The sequence below is a fragment of the Macrotis lagotis genome, chromosome 4, assembly GCF_037893015.1.
Source record: "Macrotis lagotis isolate mMagLag1 chromosome 4, bilby.v1.9.chrom.fasta, whole genome shotgun sequence".
Lineage (NCBI taxonomy): Eukaryota > Metazoa > Chordata > Mammalia > Peramelemorphia > Peramelidae > Macrotis > Macrotis lagotis.
The window spans coordinates 46,102,454-46,120,844 of NC_133661.1; the positions used below are offsets into that span (position 1 = coordinate 46,102,454).

General features: G+C 38.4%; 1 long non-coding RNA gene across 1 annotated transcript in view; it reads left to right on the forward strand.

Annotated features, from left to right (window-relative positions):
* The window catches only part of LOC141523089 (uncharacterized), a 31,707-nt gene extending 14,420 nt beyond the window's left edge, over positions 1-17,287 (forward strand). The window contains exons 2-5 of the long non-coding RNA XR_012478320.1: positions 9,735-9,774; positions 14,227-14,400; positions 14,846-14,917; positions 16,506-17,287. This is a non-coding gene — a long non-coding RNA (uncharacterized LOC141523089). The remainder of the gene's footprint in view (positions 1-9,734; positions 9,775-14,226; positions 14,401-14,845; positions 14,918-16,505) is intronic.
* Positions 17,288-18,391: the final 1,104 nt, after the last annotated feature.

The window sequence follows — 18,391 nt, forward strand, 5'->3', positions numbered from 1 at the left end:
TGAGTTCAAATCCGGCCTCAGACACTTAATAATTACCTGACTGTTTGGCCTTGGGCAAGTCACTTAACCCCATTGCCTTGCAAAACAACCTAAAAAAAAATAAGTAAAACTACTGTTTCTATTAGCTGATCTTTATAGAGTGTTTTAAGTTCAGCACATTCTGTAACCCTGTGAGGTCTTTAGTGAAAGTATTATTATCCCCATTTTCCAGATAATAAAACTGAGGTTGCAAGGTGAAATGATAATATTGTCTGCCCCTACTCTACCCTGAACCTCTTCCTTCACCACTGTGCTCCAAATCTGTTCAAATAATGCAGTAGAAAGGGCATTGAATTAGAAGTCAAAGACTTTAGGATCAGCTCTTAGGCCTGCCACTTACTACTTGCGTGACTTTAAGGAAGTCACTTAAAACTAATAATTCTTTAAGGCTTTCAAAGCACTTTATATGTGTTATTTTTTTATCTTTGCAATAATTTGTAGAGTAGGGCTATTAGTAACACTCTGGGAGGTCTGTAATGAAAGCATTATTATCCTCATTTTACAGATGAGGAAACAGAGGATGAGAGAATAAATGACTTGTCTGGAGTCACACACCTAATAAGTGTCTGAGATAGGATTTGAACCAAGGTGCTTTTGACTCTAAAGTCCAGTGCTCTATCTACCTTGCCACTTCTTTGGCCTCTTTGAGGCCTTTTTGGCCTCATTTTCCTCATCTGTTAAAAGAATAAGTAGCCTCTAAGGTTCCTTCTTACTTGAAATCTTTGCTCCTATACTTGGTTACTGTACCCACTGCAGATATCCTGCCCTGCCTCTGAGAATCTATCTAGTATTTTCATTCTGATCCAGGTTATCAGGTAAACACTGTGTCCTGTTATTGACAGGCATGGACCTGGGCGAATGAAAAATCTTTCCCATAAACTCCAGTCCCTTTTAAGCACCCAAGAGGCAACATGGGGTGCATTAAGTTGAGAACACCCAACTTCCCTCCCCACTCCTTCCAACTTCTTTGCTCTGGTCTTACCCCGGCATCTTGGAGACAAAACACTTTAGATGACACAGAAATGACAGATGGAGGGAGAGCCGGGTGTCTGGGACAGCTGCCTCTCTCCCTTCTTCCTCCCCACCTCCCTGGTTATGCACCTGTTAGAAACTATATTTAGGCCATTAAAACTTTGTTCAAGTAGAAATAAAACAGCAGGAGCCAAGAAAAGAAAAGGCTGATCTTGGAAAAGAATAAATTAGTTTCACACTTTAAAATCATTCCATACACTTCTTAATATACTCCTAATAATGGAATGATCTGGGGCCATGAATAAGCCCCATGACATCATGGAATCACATAATGTTGCAGGTGGAAAGAACCTTGGTGACCACACAGTCCAATTCATATTTGACCAAAAGTCCCTTCTACAGCTACCATTTACCATCATTAAGTCTCTGCTCAGAAATCTCCAATGAGGGAAAGTCCATTTCTTTCCAAACAGTTCATTGCATTTTTGGAGAGCTCTCATTGATAGCCTTGCATCAAGAATAATTTGTCCCTCTGAAACTTCCACTCCTTATCCTTTATTCTGCTTACTAGGACTAAGCAGAATAAATCTGATCTGTCTTTCATAGATCAAACCATTAAATACTTGTAGACAGCACCCCAAGTCTTCTCTTCTTCAGGCTAAACACCCCAATTTCCTTCAATATATCATTGGATGACATAGTCATCAGCTTCTTTACCATCCTATTCTCTTTCATTTGACTTCCAGCTTGTTTATATCTTTTCCAAAAGATGGAGCCTAGAATTGGCTCAGGACTCCATGTGTGATCTAACCAGGGCAGAGTATAGTATGACCATCCACCTCCTGACTTTTGGACATTGCATGCCTCTTGATGCAATTTACAATTATATGAGGGGATTTTTTTGACAATGTCTTACTGTTGACGCCTTTCAAGGTTGGTGTCCACTAAAACCTCTCATGGAGCCACAAGCCCTGATTGTGATTGCTCTAAGATCTGTCCTGGTCTTTGTGTGTGGGCTCAGGAGATAGAAGGAAGGAGTCAACATGTATCATTTATTTAGTGCCTATTAACACACTGTGTTAAGCACTGGGATTACAAAGAAAGACAAAAAGAATCCCTGCTCTTGAAACTCACTATGATAGGGAAGAAACTAAATAAATTCTCTCTATCTATTCTCTCTCTCTCTCTCTCTCTCTCTCTCTCTCTCTCTCTCTCTCTCTCTCTCTCTGTCTCTGTCTGTCTCTGTCTCCCTGTCTGTCTGTCTATCTATCTATCCATCTATTTATCTGAGAGATGTGCTGATGATGATGACTATCCTTGGTCAAAGTTCCCCAGTGAGCAGTCAGCAAAGGTCATTTATTATGGTGTTGAGTGAACTTTCAGCAACATCCAGTGGTCTCTCCCTCATCTAGACAAGTCCTGAAAGTTTCTAACTCATAGTCACATGCCTCATCATTCCAGGGCTGAATCCTGCCATATTTTCTTGCCCTCCAATCTTTGGTGAGCTCAGGATTTCTCTCTTTAACATTTTCCACCTCAGTCATTTGAATGTAGTCACCACCTGCTCCCAATTGCTCCAACTGATGGAATAAGAAACTAGCCCAAAGAGGAAAGTGTGCAGTGCAGGAGGACTAGTCTCAGAGTCACAAAGACCTGGGTTTCAGCCCTGCATCTGACCTACTGGCTTTGTGGCCATGGCAACTTTCTAAGATAATGACAAGTTACTCATCAGTGCCAGTGAAGGAAGTTTCCACATGGGAGTTCACTTCCCTGGACAAAGTCCTGGTCAGAAACCAAATCCAAACATAAAATTCAGCCTGCAGATTCCTATTGTCTCTGAGCAGCAGCCTACAAGGAGAAGGGGATGGGTTCTGGTAGGACTTGGTTATGTAGTAGAAAATTATATCTTTGGACTAACAAATTGCCTTCTGTGGGGGGGGGGGTGAGGGGAGGGAAGCAAGATTGGGGGGTAAATTGTAAAACTCAAAATAAATAAAATAAAATAATTTTGCTCAAAAAAGAAAATTATATCTTTGGGACCTGGTATACCAGAACATTTCCCTGTAGTTTGTGTCCAAAAATAGCTAACGTTGATATAGTGCTCTAAGGTCTTTAAAATATTTTTACAGATGTCCCTGTGATTTGCCGGTTTCTTTTGGGAATTGACCAAAAAAACTAGGGTCACTGCCTATCGAGGCAGACCCTTTAGCTGCCTCAAGACTCCACTTGGTTTCCTAAGTCAATGGGAAAAAGACGTAATGCATCCTTGTAACCAGAGGAGATATTTAGCAAGGAGATCTGTTACCCTGAGTCATTCTTAGCACCACTCAACAGAGCTCTTGCCAGGTCCATCACCACTCTATGGACAGATTTCTACATTAACCAGGCAGAATAAGATCATTTGTAGGGGGAAACTATAGAGCTTCTAAAAGCACCTCATCAGGTCCTCATTAGTCACCAGCAGGGATTCCTCTCCACTTTGTACTCCTAAAAGGATGGAAAGCTGGGTTCCTCAGGTGTAGTAGCAAAAATACCAGAGGATCTGGGTCCAAACAGCTCGCAGACCTTTCTTGACTGTGTGACCTTGGACAAGTCACTTAACCTCTCCTTTTTTTAGTTTACTCAGTGTAATATGTAGATGATTATATCACCTCCTCCCAGGGTTGGTGTCAGGATAAAACAAGATTCTAGGCTTGCAAACATAAAGCATCATATTAATGCTTCTTATTGTGTGATTTTGAGCAAGTCACTTGGCTATAAAACTATAGATTCCGCGTCTATAAAATGAAAGGGCTTCCCTAGATGTTGTTGAAGGTCCCATCCAGCTAAGATTCACGTTTCTATGATTTTTAGTAGTAGGACAGTAACATCTCAGTCTGTGACTCATCCCCACTTCAATTTATATATATTGATAGCTTTTGTTTTTGCTCTCTTCCCTAGCCAGTGAAATGAGAATAATAAAAAAGAACCAGTTCATCAAAACTAAAGGCCACATCAGCTGAGTCTGACAGTCTATATGATGTTTTACACCCATAGTCTCCTTCTCAGCAAAAAAGTGGGGGATCTCCTTGCTTCATTTCTTTGAAGGAAACTTCGAAGTCAGCACTGGAATATGAAAATATGAAGTAACACAACCCATGTCCCAAAGGATTTACATTCTCCTAAGATGGATATGATACATATACAGATAAACATAAAAGAAGGTAGTATGGGGGCAAAGGAGATACAGAAAATTTGCTGTCTGGAAACCTGAAAAGGTTTTCACCTGTAGGTTTCAAGGATAGCTCCAAGAAGGAGGTGACATCTAGGCTGCCTCTGGAGAGAAGGAAGGAGATTCTAAGAGGCAGAGATGAGGAGGGGATGTATTTTTGGCAGGGGGGATAACCTAGGCTATAGAGATGGGAGATGGCATATCAGTTTGGGGATTTGTTTGAAATATAAAGTGCTTCAAGGAAGTAAGATGAAATTAAGTCTGGAAAGGTAAGTGGGAGTCACATTGTAGAGACATTTAAATGGCTGACTGAAGCAAAAAGAATCATTGGAGACTTTTGAGGAGGGGAGTGACATGTTTATAATGTATTTTAGGAATATTAACTTGGTAGCCACATAAAGGATAAATTGAGGAGGGAAAAAACTGGAGGCAGAGAAACCAGTTATGAAGCTATTGCAAGAGTCCAGATAAGAATCAATGAGGAATTGAATTAGCATGGTGGCGTTATGAATAAAAAAAAGCATGAGATAATTCATGAGAAGTGAAGTAGCATGAATAAGACTTAAGATAATTGGTTGTAAGTGGGTAAAGAGAGTGAAGAATCAAGTGTGACCCTCTAAGTCTTGTCTAGATGGCTGTAAGGACAGTGGCATGATGAACAGAAGTAGGGATATTGTGGGAAGAGCTGGGCTGAGAAGAACCAAGATTCTATGTTATTTTAGATGCATCATGTTTAAGGGGTCAGAGAACAAAAGGTTGTTGGAGATATGGCGGGAGCTTATGTCAATTGGGAAGGGCAGCTAGGAGATACAGTGGAGAATGCCAGACCTGGAGTCAGGAAGATTCATCTTTCTGAGCTCTAATCTGGCCTCAAACACTTGCTATGTGACCCTGGGCAAGTAATATAACCCTGTTTGCCTCAGTTTCCTCATCTGGAATGAGCTGGAGAAAGAAATGGCAAACCAAGCCCTAAATGGCATCATAAACATGACTGAAATGACTCAACAACATCCATAAAATGTCAATTTGGGAGCTATCTACATAAAAGTGACCATGGAGCCCTTAGGAATGGTTGACATCATCAACCATTCTCATGTTTACCTTTATGAAGATGAGATCATCAAAGAAGCAAGGGTAGCAAGGGGAGAAAAGAAGGCTTTGAGAGGATATTACCACTCAGTGTTCAGGTAGAGAAGAATAAATCAGTAAAAAAAAAGTCAAAGAATGTTTGGACAGATTAAAGGAGACCTAGGAGAGAGCAGTGTCAGAAATTAGGGAAAAGAGAATATTTAGAGCAGGAGTTCTTAACTTTTCTTCATATCTTGACCACTTAACTTTTCTTCATATCTTGACCACCTGAGCAGTCTGGTGAAGGCTAAGGGCCCCTTCTCCAATTAGTGTTTTTAAATGTGTTAAATTATATATATATATATATATATATATACATATATATATATATATGTATATATATATATATATGATTACAAAAGAAAATAATTATATTGAAACTAAGATATAATTTTTCCATCTATGGTCATAGATCCCCTAGAATCTATCCAGAGACCTTTTTTTAGGTTTTTGCAAGGCAAATGGGGTTAAGTGGCTTGCCCAAGGCCACACAGCTAGGTAATTATTAAGTGCCTGAGACTGGATTTGAACCCAGGTACTCCTGAGTCCAGGGCCAGTGCTTTATCCACTACCACCTAGCCACCCCTAGACCCTTTTGAAATTCATGGACTTCTCCCTGAGCTAAAGAAGAAGGAAGGGGTCAAAGAAAAAAGTGTTACAGAGAGGTCAAGGAAGATGAGGATTGAGATCACCTGGGTCTGAATCATGAAAATCTGAGCTAGCCCTCGGAGACTAGGAGCTAATAGAGTTTATAATCCCTTCCTCCAAAAAGAAAGTGATGAGCAGCCAAAGACCAACAAAGGATAGCAGAGAGCAGCAGAGAATCTGTAAAGAGCAACCCAATGAAGTAGAACCAGAAGATGGTAGCAGAGAGCAGCACAGGACCCTGGGAAAGCAGCCCAGCTAGCAGATGACATCATCATGAAAAATCCCTGTAAGTAGAAGAAAATAGCCTAGGACTTGATGGCATCAATTGATGAGGTGATGACATCAAGATTTAGTAATGGCAGTTTTAGGAGAATGAGTTTCCTTGGCTTCTCTATATTTATGTCCTTTTCTACATGTTCTGTCTTCCACCAAAAGTATGAGACTGTGGAAGAGTACATCCCTAGGTATGAGATGGGGGCAGGTGAATTCTGCCTCCTTATTACTTTTGCTTAGTTTCATTAATGTGCCTTCAGCTCTGGAATAATATGTCTTCTAAATGGTCCATTGAAACTGTATTGGAGAATTTAGAGATTTCTACCAAATATAATTATGCTAAGAGATATTGACATTAATTTGGTAGGCTTTAACTCATTACAGATCTCATGGCTTAACTTTAAATACCAATGGACTTGTGGGGAGCCGGTCAAAGAAAGAGGGAGACCACAGAGAGGCAAGGATGCAATGAACTCTACTGTACAGGGGTACACTCATAATTTAGTCAATGGGAGAGTCAAAGCCTCAAGTGAAATGTTCTTAAGGCCACAACAAGAGTAAGGGGACTGATAATCATGTGAATGGCTACCCACAGACAAAATACTTCAGGAATGCCAGTATTCTATTGCTGCTCTTCCTCACATTTCAATGTGGGCATTGTCCCACCTTGGGACAATGGATTTTACCAAACAACAAGGTTTCTCATGGATGTAGAGAAGAATTGGGGGAGACCAGATAGGAGGTTGTGACACATCTAGAGTAGTAATAAGAAAGATTATATTCTCCAAACTAGAGGTTTGTCCAACTATCATATGATTTTGATTAGAAGTTGACCCAAAATGTGCTTTCAACTCTCTGGCTTGTATATATATGTGAAAATATTCTAACATATATAAAGGAGTATATGACCTTTTTAAATTTGTTTGTTTCATGATCCTCTTTGGCATTCTCCTCATCCCAAGATAATGGGTTTTTTTCAAATTAATAACTGAAGGAAATTCAAAATTCCAGTTAGAAACTAATGAAAGTAATGTAATTTTCCCCAGCAAAGTTCACTGAACCCTGAACTCTATTCATGGACCCTGGACCCTAGGTTAAGAAGTCTGTCCTGGTAGAATATAAGCTCTTTGAGGGTAGGACTTCTTTCTTTTTTTGTCTTTGTATAGTAAGTGCTCAATGTGAAACTTGATATATTGTAAGCATTTAACAAATGTTTGTTGGATTGAATTTAACTGATATTGTTTAAGGGCAGAAGAGTCTGCTGTGGGTGAATTAATTTCAAAAAAGCAGATTAGAAAATAGCAGCTGCAAAATTTATGGTCAATAGAAGGGTCTGTTGGGGCAACTGATCCATCTGGTATTTTGATTCTGGCTTTTTTTTCTTTGACAATGTCTGCTGACTTCAATGTCCAGTTTGCTCAGGGATAGTGAAGTGGAACCTGATGAAAAACAAATCTTTGGACACCTGGCATTGATTAAACTACCTAAATTCCTAGGGTTTGATGTGCCATGGGGCCTATATGCTACAGCTTGTGACTTCTATTGTGAGCAAGCTCCCTTTTCAAGATGGCAAAGTTTGTTTTCTGTGTTGGTCACTTTTGGGGAGAAGCATGACCAGAGCTTGGGTACAAGTATGCCTCATGTATAAGGTGTTTCTCTAGATCTGGGTTTATCAAGATAAAGATGAAGGTAATTTGTTTCCTCAGGGGGGTTAAATAGTTCTTCTGCTGGGAAGGTCTTCAGGATATCAGTAGAGGGGCCAACAAGAACCCCAAGAATAAAGCATTAATGGGTCCTCTAGAGAAGTAAAGAGCTACTGTGTAAGTTTCAAGAGAGTGGGACCCCCATTGTCATTCAACTTCACCTTTGCAATGATCAACATGGATTTCAAGGAGCCAGTGAAAACCAGTGGCTATAGCATCCCAGTGATACACAAATGTTAAGAACAGCAGCTAGATGTCTGAGACTCTGGGCATTGCCCCCTCTCCAGATACTTGCTTGCTGAGGCACAGAATTAAGTTTCTTGAGTTCCTACCTCTGATTCATTATTTCTTATTAGTTAACTCAGAAAAGTCACTGATTTTGGTGGTTCTGACTACTCCATTATCTTGGGTCACAGAGTAATCTCTTATTAATGCCACATCAACTCCTTATCTAAAACTTTCACTAAGTCTGAGTAATTTGGGGCCTTGAATTGGAGTTCATAGTCCCTCTGGACTGTCCCTGGAGCTGAGGAGAATGAGGCGTGCTGCTCTCTTATGCCATATGTGTACATGCTGTCTCCTCCATTAGAATGTGGGCTCCTTGAGGGAAGGGAATGTTTCATTTTGATCTCTGGGTCCCCAAGGTGCAACAGAGTGTCTTACATGTAGTAAATACTTAATAAATGACTGCTCTCTTGCCCAAACCCCGGCATTCCTTTTGCACTATTATAAAGGCTACAAAGTGAAGGGAAGAGTTTTCATCTGCTTGGCAGCCTGCCCCAAGAGACATCCGGGAAGGACTCCAAGGAGCAGATGGTGCCACGTCCACCACTCAGATGGCGAGTTACAAGTGACTGTGTTCCCTACATGCTGGGGAATTAGAGAAATTGAAGGAGAATTCAATTATAACTCCCTTGGAGATGGAGGAGATTTGTACCCTTTTGTTCATGGGCGCAGAGAAGGTTTTTGTTTTTTGTTTTTTTACCATTTGATTCTTTTCTTTGCTATTTATACTGTTTTGTGTTTAATCAAATACTTTGCTATAAGGGTTTGTGTGTCTTTGCCTAGCAATTGAGTAATAATGCATCAAGTGTGGACTCAGGGCATGGTTTGAATAGTTATTAATCCAAAACAGTCTTGCTAAACCCAGGAGTAGCTAGGGGAACTCTACACTCATTTGGACCAGTGGTAGAATGGTGTCCTAGGTCACTGGATCAACTAAAGGGAGCGCCTGGCCATTATTTGGACCACAGCTAAGACAGTTCAGAAGTTCTGAAGCATGTGCTTTGTCTGTTGCCTTATTGCTACAGCTAGCATTTCTTAACCCATGTCAAAATTGATGATTTTTTAAAAAAAATTCTGATTTGTTTTGGGTAGACATCTAACTTTTTTCTATTCTATAAAACATTAGTTCTTGATATAAAATAAATGTATTTCATATGTTAATGATAAATCTTTCTATTTTGGTGTCTTTTAATGTTTTTAAACATAAAAGAATATTTTATTTTGTCAAAGCTCTGTGTTTATTAATAGGATTAATGTGATTTCTATGATGTTTTTATTAATATGATTTGCTATATTGACTCTTTCTCTAATATTAAACCAGTTTTGCTTTTCTAATATAAGCACAACTTGATAATTATGAACATTTGAACATATATTTCTATAGGTGACTTGCCAGTATTAGGCTGAATATTTTTGTATCAATATTCATTAATGGAATGAGCCTAGAATTTCTTTTTCTGCTTTATCTCTGTCAGGTTTGGGGAGCAGATCGTCATTCATTCATTTAAAAACTAGGTTAGTATAGTCTTTATCTTTTAAAGCAATTGATATAATGTATGGTTATTTTTTATTTATCTGATAAAATTCATTTGTGAATTCATTTAATTAAAGTGCCTTTTTATGAGATGATTGAAAAAAAGGTCAATTTAATTATTCCTTCCAAATTTAAATGTTCTGGAGTTTTGTCAGTTTGAGTTTAGGGGTTTTATGTTTTAAAAAATATCCACCTATTTTTCAATTTTCAATACAGTTGGGATATATCTGTATATAGTAATCTCAAGTGGCTTTATTAATTTCTTTTGCATTCACTATGATTTTGAATTTCTGAGTCTAGTAATCACATTATTCTTTGTCATTTTCAATTAAATTAGATTTAATAAAATTAACTCTGGCTTTGTTTAGCAATTCAGATGTTTTATTCTCTATGTTATTGATCTTCTTTTGGGGATTTTTTTGTCTGCTTTTGGCATATTTAACTTGTTCACATTCTTGCTTTTTAAATTGCAAAATCAATAATTTTATCTTTTCTTTTCTTGTTAATATGAACATTTGGGGCTATTAATTTGCCTTTGAGTATTGCTTTGATTGTATTGCATAGATTTCAATATTATTTAATTAGTGAATTAAATTTAATCTTTAATCATTTAATTAATTAAATAATATTTAATGTTTTATTTATGGAGTTATTATCTTGAGGTATTTTCTATTGTTTCTATAATTTGTTTTTTTTTAGCCTGAGAATTAGTCAACAAATCACTTCACTATTTCCATGGAAGTCTGATCTTTTGATCATATTTTCATTGATTATTTCTAATTTTACAAATTGTGATTCTTAAATATGGAGTTTAAAATTTCTGCCTTTGTATAGCTAGACATTTTCTATCTAAGAACATAATCTTTTTTTTTGGTGAATGTTTTATATCCAAGGACAAATGGTATATTTCTCTCTTTCTATTCTTCCAAGCACTTGGGATATAAATCTGGAGGATTATAGAGATTCCTGATAGGATGGAGTCCCCTTGAAGAAAGAAGGATAATTATCTTGGCAGTTTTGAACCCCTATTTTAAAGATAATAGATCTTGAGTCAGAAAAGAGCCTAGAAACCACCTAATCTAACCTAGAAGAAGCCTATTCCCGCTCCCTACCTCATTGCCACTCCTTCCTCTGTTCTTTCAACCATTCCTCCAATGACATGGATGAAAGATCTCACCACCTTAATTATCCTCCCCTGGATATTCTTTAGTTTATCAATATCCTTCTTAACCTGTGTTGTCAAGAATATAACATAAAAATTTCCTTGCTTGCTTGACAATGGTTTAACTGATATAGCAAATAGTTAATGAAAATGACAAAGCCTCTACTTTCTAAAGTGTTTTGCTTTGGGTGTTTTAAGTCCTCTTTGAAAATTTCTTCTTTTGGTTCTCTTATGCTTATAAATCATTTGTGTACTTTTAGTTTATCCCTACTATTTCTCCAAGCCAAAAGCTGTTCTGAAGCTTCAGAAAATGCTCAAAGATGCCTTCTCTTCAAAACTTTTGTTTTCAGAATGTGTAGCTTTGTAGGAAATGGCTTCTGTGATCCATTCCTATAATCTTTAGTTTCAGATAGACTGTATTACAGTTTTTCTTGTTCATTTATAGTTTTATATAAAATTTTTGTGAGACCAAAAATTGTTGTGTTTTTAAATGAGCAATGATTTTTATTCTAGTTTAGCTAACATTTATATTTGTCAGGCACAGTGCTACTCACTTTACAATTATCTCATCTGATCCTAACAGCAATTCTTAATCAATATTAAACATCTTCAACGTGCCAGACCCAGTGCTAAGCCCTGAAGATACCAATAGAAGCAAAAGACAGTCCCTGCCCTCAATGAGTTTACAATCAAATGGAGGAAACAACATGCAAAAAAAGCAAGCTATAACAGGATAAATGCTGTTGTTATAGGGTTATTTCGGTCATGTCCAACTCTTCATGATGCCATTTGGGTTTTTTTTTGGGGGGGGGTAAAGTGTTTTGTCACTTCCTTCTCCAGCTCATTTTACAGGTGAGAAGTTGAGGCAGACAGAGTGAAATGACCTGCCAGGGTCCCAAACTGGTAAGTGTCTGAGGCTGGATTTGAACTCTTAAAGATAAGACCCCCCCTGATTCTATGCCTGGGGCTCTATCTACTTCATCTTTTTACCTGCCCTATTAGAGGATAAATGGGAAATAATTAGCAAAAGAAAGGCAGTAGATTTACGAAGGATTAGGGAAAAGGCTTCTTGTAGAAGATAGATGCTTAGTTGGGATGTAAAGGAAGATGTAGAGGTCAGTAATTGGAGCAGAAGTGAGAGAGTGTTCCATATTGGACAGGGAGATCAGAGAGGGGAAGGCGGGGGTGAGCAGCAGCCAAAGAGAATGCCTGGAGCAAAGAGATGGAACATTTTGCTTGTGGAACAGCCAAGAGGTCAATATCACCGAATGGAAGATGGAGAATAAGTATAAGAAGACTGGAGAGTCAAGCTGGGACCAGATTATGAAGACATTTGAATGCCAAACAGAACATTCTGTAATTGCTCCTGAAAACAATAGTGAGCCACTAGAATTTGATGAGTAGAAGGGAGTAACATGCTTTAGGAAAAATCACATATGTCTGTGAATATATTTATATACTATATATATATATATATCACATATAATACTCATTTTATAAACGAGGAAACAGGTAAAGACACTAAGTGACTTGCTCATGTCACACAGAACTTGCAAGTATCTGAGGTCAGATTTGAATCTCCTTTTGAGTCTAGGTCTGGTGCTCTTTTCACTCTCACTTCTGGGATTTTCTCCTGGTTGTTGTAGCTCTGAAGTTTAATGGTGATATGCCTGGGTAAGTTGAATTGATGGTTTTTCCAAGTCAGCATTTTAAAAATCTTCTACATTTGCAACATCCTCATTTGGGGTATTTCTGGATAAATTTACATGTACAATTCCCAATCCCAGATTGGGTACTGAGAATATTATTACTTTTCCACACTTTTCTGGAAGTCAGATCATTCTCAGATTTCCTCTCCTTAATATGTTCTGATCATCACTTTCATGTATTGTGACCCAATGTTTTCCAGCTGTGCTATTTTCCTGAACTTAGTTTTGTTTCCCACTTCTAATGGTTTTTTTTGCCATTCTGTCCTCTAATATAATATTTCTGCTTTTCATTATTTCCATTGGTGTTTTTATGTTTTCAGTACTTATTCCTAAACTGAGTGGCATCATCATCTTGTCCTAAGATTCTGATGCTGAAACCAATTGGTGTTGACTTTATTTCTACTAATTCTATTTCTTCATTTAATTCCTTCAGCATGTTTATTAATTTTATTGTATCTTAGCAATTCCTTGTTTTGTCTCAGATGCTTCTGTTGATCCCATTTCAATACATCTTTCCTTTGATGTTTTTAGTCTATGTTGATGTAATCCAGAATTCACTTTTATTGCAATAGATTTTTCTTTTGGATTGATTATTATTTTTAGACTTTTTTTTGGTTTGTTTGTAGGATTTGGGTAGTTTCCTTTTCTCTTTTCTTTTTGTTTTTTGTTTTTTTTTTGTTTTTCTTTCTTTCTCTATTGCCATTGGAGAAGGCTATGGAAGAGGGGGGACTTCCTTGTGACAAGACACTCTAATGTCTTTCTAGAAATCCTAAAGCCACAGTCTTCTAACACAGACCACCCACTTCTCTGAATGCAGTGATTGCTTCCAACTGTGATGTAAATTTTTTCTATCATTTTTCTTATTTATCTAATCTTAATGTAACCTGATGGTCATATCTTTACTCTCAGTGGAACTCTGAGGAATCTGGTCCCATTTAATCTTTTTTAAAATTTATTTTTATTAAAGATATTATTTGAGCTTTACAATCCCCCCCATCTTACTCCCCCCGCCACCACCACCACGGAAAGCAATCTGTCAGTCTTTACTTTGTTTCCATGTTGTACCTTGATCTAGAATTGGGCTTCCCTTGTCCTTCAGCTCACAATTAAAGCTCAGGTCTCAGGACAGTGTCTGGCATATGCATGTTGATTTGCCTTGAGTCCCATTTATATTGTGCTTTATGCTATACATTGTGTTTTATACATAATTCCACTTAATCCTCATAATAACCCTATAAATTAGGTGATATTATTGTTTTCATTTTAGAGATGAGGAAACAATTTGGGAGGAGTTTAGTGATGTATCAGGCAGGCTCTCCCAGCTGCTAAGAGTCTGAGGCAACTTTTTTTGGTAAGGCAATGGGATTAAATGACTTGCCCAAGGTCATATGGCTTAATCTCTTGTTCTAGCTATATCTTGACCACTGGCTTAAAGATCCTGTTCTAGGTTCTGTATACCCCTATTCTCGCCACTATCCTAGGTGCTGTTCTAGGCTAGCTCTTATCATCTATTGCAATAACTACCGCAATCGCCATCTAACTTTGCTAATTTTTTTTTTCAGCTGTAGACCTATGTGTATCATCAGCATCCTCAATGAACTTGAGGGCAGAATACTTGGCAGTCTTCTCCATACCCTCTATAGTCAAGGGATACAGAACCTCACATTTGGAACCTCATCAGTTCCTCACATTTGCCTCTTCTCTCATCTCTGCGCTCTCCCCCAGGCCTTCAGCTGGTACTTAGAATAACCTCCCCCCTCCCCTCCACTCTTAGGACCCCTGACTTCCTTCAAGGCCCATTTTCAGTAGGAATCCCTTTCTGGTCCTCTGAGCTGCTTGTGCCATTCCCTTTCAGACTGTAGGTATCTTGTATTTTTCTAGTCATTTAAAGACTGTCTCCTCTAAAAAAAATATCTGTTTCCCAAACGGAAGGAACTGTGACTTTTGCCTTTCTTTGAGTCCCTATTCCTTAGCACAGGATCAAGCCCAGTCAAAGTCCTTAGTGAATTCTTAATGATTGACTACACCACCAGCTGTTCAACTCCTCCTATGGCTGGGGAAGCTGTGGGGCATTTTTGGCAGTACAGCTGGGTAGAGATGGTTCTCAGACAGAAAAGCCACCCGTAGGCAGTAGCTCAATGAGTAAATGATGACTCCATCCCATTCCTACTTATCTTTCAGGTGGTGATTCTTGGATTCTGTCAGCGGCCCAGCCTGGGCTCCCTCATTCCTCTCTCTGGATGAATCTCCATGGTAACGGCCCGGCTCTGAACTCGGCTCAGTCTCAGCATGTCCCATCAACCCTGCTTGATGTTCCTGGCCATGACCACATGGCTAGCCTCCGCTGACTGGCACAAAACACCTTCCTTTATTTTTTTCCTCTGACTGCGCCCTCACCACAAATATAATAGCTGCAGCCCCAGAGGATGAGATGTTCCCCTCACCCCCTGGAGGCCCTAAAGCAGACACAGAAGTCCTACAATAAATATCCAGGTGTTCCTCTCCAGCCTTAGTTGGAGCATCCCCAAATCAGGGACATTATCCCGAGGGCTGGAGGCATAGCATGAAAAAATGACACGTACTGGCTCAGTTAGAAGCCCGAGGGTGTTTTGCAGCTTCCAGAACAGTCAGAAAAATTTTCTGCCTGAATGGAGTAGTTGCCAGAATGTTGAACTTTGTGCTTCCTGGACCTCAGATTAGGGTCTCACAGCTTTGCTATTGATGAGCTGAAGGGAGTTTGCCATTATACGCTCTCCCCCACCCTGCCAGCCATGTAGATAAATGCCCCAAAGGTAATAACTTTCATAACTGAAGAGGGCCCCGATGGAAAAATGCAAAAAGTTTGTCCTGGAGCTTTGTCATAGAGAGACCTTGGCAAAAGAGACACGGTGTCCCAGGGGAAATTTCACATGACAAGGGACACGTATCCAACCTCTTCAGTTCTATCTGATACTCTGAATCCAGGTTTGTGAGGTGGAGTTTCCAAATAGCAGCAGTGAAGATCCAGTTTTCCCCTTTGCTTCAGTGGGCTGGCTAAAGGAAGATTCATTTTGGATGAAGGGGTGCGGTAATTTCCTGGGGCTATTGGCTGCAAACTGCTTCATCTTTCCCTTGCCACCAACTTTCTTCATTAACTTTCCCTGTACCCTACCTCCTGAAATCATCCCAAGACTTTCATTGACCTCTTTTTACTAGAAATATTCCAAAACCATGATGCTTCATCATGGCCCAGATGACCATGGTAGCTTTGATCCCTAGTGACTCTTAATCAGAATTTAGGTACCATAGAGCTTGGTTATTCCTGCCCTTCACTGGCCATTTCTAAATGGACTTACTTTCTTGGAATTAGCTGGCTTGCCTATATTCAAAACAGATCAATGCCCTTCCTTAGCTACATTGCTTATTCTTGAAGGAGCATATATGGCTGGGGCCAGTCTATTTATTTAGACTTCTCTATGTGAAGTACTTGGTTCAATTCAATCCCAGTCTCCTCTCTTACTTTTCAAAGCATGGGCATGTAGGGTAGCTACATCGGGCATTGGCAAGGTAGCTAATATGGAAGATTGCTTCATCACAACAAGTTGGGACTTCCAGCGAGATGACAAAGTGAAAGATTGCTATTGGCTTCCCACTATGTTTTACAATCTACAAGTTCAAATGATTGCCCAGCTCTGGGCCCCATGCTTCTGTTTTCACATAACAGTGACTTCAATGACCCCAAAGATAGAGAGAATTGGGTGTAATCATTCACCAAGGACTTTTGCCAGTTATCCTGAAGTCTATTATAATCTAGAGGCTCTTCTTGGAAGTAATTTAACTATATTTTTCTATTCCTCAACAGGTCAAAGTTGATAGTTAAATAATACAAAGCAGGTGAGAGACTGAGGGGAAAAAAAGGAAAAATTCCTAATTCTAAAGAAGAAATATTGTAGAGTATTTGAGTATGAAAACATCAGGATGAGACTCCGGATATGAATAATTCAGCAATAACTACAGCTAGAATCTCCAAATAAAGCAGAGAATGGTCACCAGAACCCTGGGAGTCGTTGGAAGCCCAAATAAAAGAATTGAAAGAAGAGATAAAGAAAAGAATAAGCCCCCTCAGAGAAGAGACGGGAAGGCTTTAGAAAAGTGTGGACATAATGCAAAAAAGAATAGAGGAAATGTAACCCCCCAAATTCAATGATATGAGAGAAGTCAAAAGACAGCAAAAATTGTAAGAACCTGTGAGACATCTGCTATCAAAAACAAGTGATCTGGAAAAAAGGCTGTGGAGACAGAATCTAAGAATCATTAGTCTCCAGAATAGCTGGATGAAACAATCAAAAACTAAATACTATATTGCAAGAACTGATAAAAGAAAATTTCCCAGAAATATTTGAACCAGAGGACAAAATGCCAATTGATAAAATCCATCAGTCCCCACAAAAGATAAAGCCACAAGAATATCATGCCCAGAAATGTGACTGCCAAATTTCAGAGCTTACACAGGTTAAAGAAAAAATATTTTGGATATCTAGGAAGACAAGAACATCCCAAGCTAACCAGGTTAGAATTATGTGGCTATATGAATTATTGTGGCTATGTGGCTATATGAATCATTTACATTAAAGGAAATTAAAAAAATGGAATAAGTAATACCAAAAACAAAGAGATTGATCAAATGTTTTTTAAGTACCTGTTTGACACTAAGCACTGAGATAGACAAGGGAATAGAAAGAAAAAATGGGGATTTTTTCTGTCCTCATAAAATTTACAATCTATAAGGAAAGGAATATATAAATATAATAAATATGTAGCTATATATAAATATAATAAAAGATGACATATATCAATATAGAAAAATAGAGTCTATCATATGGATGCCTATATTTATATAGATACCTGTATATTCATATATGTCCATATGATGTAGACTCTATTTTCATGAGGGGAGGGAACTCAGCTGTGGACATCAGAGAAAACTTCATATAGAAAGAAGTGTTTAGATTGAATCTTAAAGGAAATTATGGATTCTATTAGGGGGAGGTGAGAGATGCCTATTTTCTAGGCATGGCAGATAGTATAAAGGAAAGGAGATGGGCGATGAAGCATCCTATGAGAAGAACAGTAAGAACAGGAAGGCTGGATCATAAAGTGCATGAAAGGGAATTAATGTACAACACAACTGGAAAGATAGTTTGGGAGCAGGCTATAAAGTATATTAAATGCTAAATGGGGGAGTTTTAACTGGAGGTTACTAAGTAACATAGTCAGACCTGTGCTTTACGAAAATTACTTTGAGTTCTGGGCAAAGGATGGATTGGAAAGGGAAACGAGGCAGAGAGACCAATTAGGAGACTATTGCAATAAGAAAATGACTTACACTGAACAATAATTTGTCCTGCAAGGTTGAACATAATTCTATAGGAGAAAAATTGACTTTAATATGATTGGATGATTTCCAAGAATTTCTGCTTTTTTTTTTAAAGACAATTGAACAGAGTTTCCAGAAGACAAACAAGACAAAAGATTCTTTAAAAAAGGTCAATAAATATGAACATCTTGCTAGGGCTAAGTAATGATCAGGTACATTCAGAAAGGGGGGGAAAAAGAGATTATTAGCCCTCTGGGATTCCACCATCTTTAAAATTCTGTGAAAACAAAGAGACACAAGTTAAGGGTCTGAATATTCAAAATATGGGAAAAACTATCACAGGGAAGGAGAGGTATAGGGAGGACCTTATT